Below are 2,390 nucleotides of genomic sequence, written 5' to 3'. Positions count from 1 at the left end.
TTAAGTTAAAACCTTTGACCTTACATCGGGTTTTATTGATAGAAAATATCATGGACTCTACCTTCAGTGTTACAAACAGAAGCTGTGCAGGTCTGAGATCAGGAGCTTTGTTAAACACCAAACCGAGTTTCTGTTTATGCTCCTATATAGTGACACCAGTTATGTGGATGATTAAACCCTTTAACTTTTCGTCTTTAACTTTATCAATAAAACAGCTGCAGCATCCACTGACAGTACATCATATAGTAATTTAGCCTTTGCACCGTTTTCATCGTTTAATTTTGGAGTTACTACAAAGAGTGAACATATAAGATGATAGTCTGTTGTCACTGGGTGATGCTGAGGTCTGAATCTGAGGGCAACTCCTGTAATCACAAAGAAAAGACTCATCACAAACTGTGAAAATGTGAAATTTATCCTTCAAATGTGAAATAAAACTGATTCTTCCCTGTCCTCACCCACTTCAGGTTCTGAAGTTTTGCCCTTACATTTTTTCAGTTCTATAGTTCTGCTTACAACTGACGTGAGCTATTTAAAAACAAAAAACAAAGTCTGATATACTAACAGATTATCCAGTAGAATATTTACCTCTGAGTCACTGTTACGTTTTTAATGGAGATCTGCAAGGATGAGATGATGGGGCAGGTTTCCAGTCCTGGTTCAGTTGTGCTACTGCACAGTGGTCATCTGCAGGAAAACAGAAACGTATGGAGGTGTTATCACCAACTGCTTCCTCAGTATTGGACAACATATATGTATGCTTCATAGTATTTCTCTCAAAGGATGTAAGCTGTACGGAGTACTGCACATGAAACCTTGAACAGTTTCTTACTTAGAAAGATAAAGATAAACTGATAATTCAGACTTTTTTTTTCAGACTTTGACTGCAGCTACCAGTCAAAGCTTTACTGATAGCTTGTTCAGATTAAATAAAACAAAATACAAAGCATTAAAACATGTTAAAAACACAACAGCCTTAATAAATGCAGAGTAGTTTGGCCCCATAAGCAGGGTTCATACATCATCGCTTGAAGACTGGATAGGCTAAAAACTGTTTTTGTACCAGGCTGTAAACATGGTTTGTAATGCTGGAAAGTTGGAAATTTTAGCATAGGCGTTTATCAGGGCTGACTCCCTTTTGAGGCATGCTTCAAGGGGCGCCATGAAGCTATAATCTTCACCTGCTTCAAAATGAACTCCAGTTTTTATCGTATTGTTGTCTCCATGAGCGGCTGTATCATTATTTCATTGAAAGTCAAGTGACTTCAAGTAACTTGGGCGGGGAAAAAAATACTAGCAGTGCAAATTGTTCTCAACTTCTAAGCCAGTGATTGAAGCAACTACCAATGAGACTGCATGATACTGATGATTGACTTGTGACATGGTAGTAAACACATTTTAGAGTTACCTAGGCAACTGGAGCCTGGAGTCCACTGACCAAATGTCAGCTTCAAAGAGGTGCTTGACAAGCTAATTGCTCCCTGTCTGGACGCAGCTTTAGAGCACTAAAACTGCATTGAAACCAACAGAACTGACTTATCAGGAAACTGCGAAGCAACTCAAAACCCTGGCTCCAGACCACAGACTTAGTAAAAAATAGATTTCACTGGTTAGTTAATTCCTACCGTGAAGATGTCTCCATCTTGGCTTCTTGAAACGTAGGAATCCTAACCTTCTTGCGTTTCCCACCACAATGTGAAATGTGAGCTGAGAATGTTTCTCTTGTCTGTTATTGTGGTCATATATTAATAATAAAAGCCAGACTGGAGTACATGCCCTCAGTGCTGCTTTCCCCCCCAGACAACACAGTCAACATGTTGTGTATGGTAATTATGTGGTGTGCATCATGTGTGGTTCAGTGAGTGGAAGTCAGCATGAAAACATGCTGCTCCCTGGAGCTAGGGAGAACAAAGCCGCTATTCAGGATGCAAAGCAAAGCTCTTCTTAATAAGAATGACTTTTAGATTTCAAAATGTCACAGAGTACAAGGTAAAATATATTCAGACCCCTCCTTTGCAATAGGCTTTCTCACCGAGATCCATTGAGGAGTGCTTAAGAACATCTGAAGATATTTCTCAAAGGCTGGAATAATAAGGTTAGAGCCTAGTGGAGCACTTTTTAATTACTTAGTTACAGCCAGAGTCCTGCGAGAAGTGTTTTACCTTGCTCTCAAACTTCCCCTGCAAAGGCAGAAAGGTCAAACACTTAAAGAAATTACCAGACTTAAAACACTGAAATCTAATTGTCCTTACAGGTACTTCTCTTAATTAGTAAAGTTTTGGCTTATGTGTGGCACGCTGAAACAGTTTGGTAGGATCCAGGAGGAGCAGGAAAGCATGTGAATATCTAAATAAGAATGACCCTTTGTAATAGCATGTTATAGGATCCTC

At 39.3% G+C, this 2,390-nt stretch overlaps 1 long non-coding RNA gene across 1 annotated transcript; it reads right to left on the bottom strand.

Moving 5' to 3' along the window:
• Nucleotides 1–240: 240 nt before the first annotated feature.
• On the bottom strand, nucleotides 241–1,713 carry LOC112844050 (uncharacterized). The gene is made up of 3 exons (XR_003216605.1): nucleotides 1,626–1,713; nucleotides 589–687; nucleotides 241–365 (listed from the first exon to the last, which is right to left on the bottom strand). It is a non-coding gene; the product is annotated as an uncharacterized LOC112844050 (long non-coding RNA).
• Between the last annotated feature and the right edge of the window lie 677 nt (nucleotides 1,714–2,390).

Source organism: Oreochromis niloticus, linkage group LG16, assembly GCF_001858045.2.
Source record: "Oreochromis niloticus isolate F11D_XX linkage group LG16, O_niloticus_UMD_NMBU, whole genome shotgun sequence".
In the NCBI taxonomy this organism is placed as follows: Eukaryota; Metazoa; Chordata; class Actinopteri; order Cichliformes; family Cichlidae; genus Oreochromis; species Oreochromis niloticus.
This window is presented reverse-complemented; position numbering and strand designations above follow the sequence as displayed.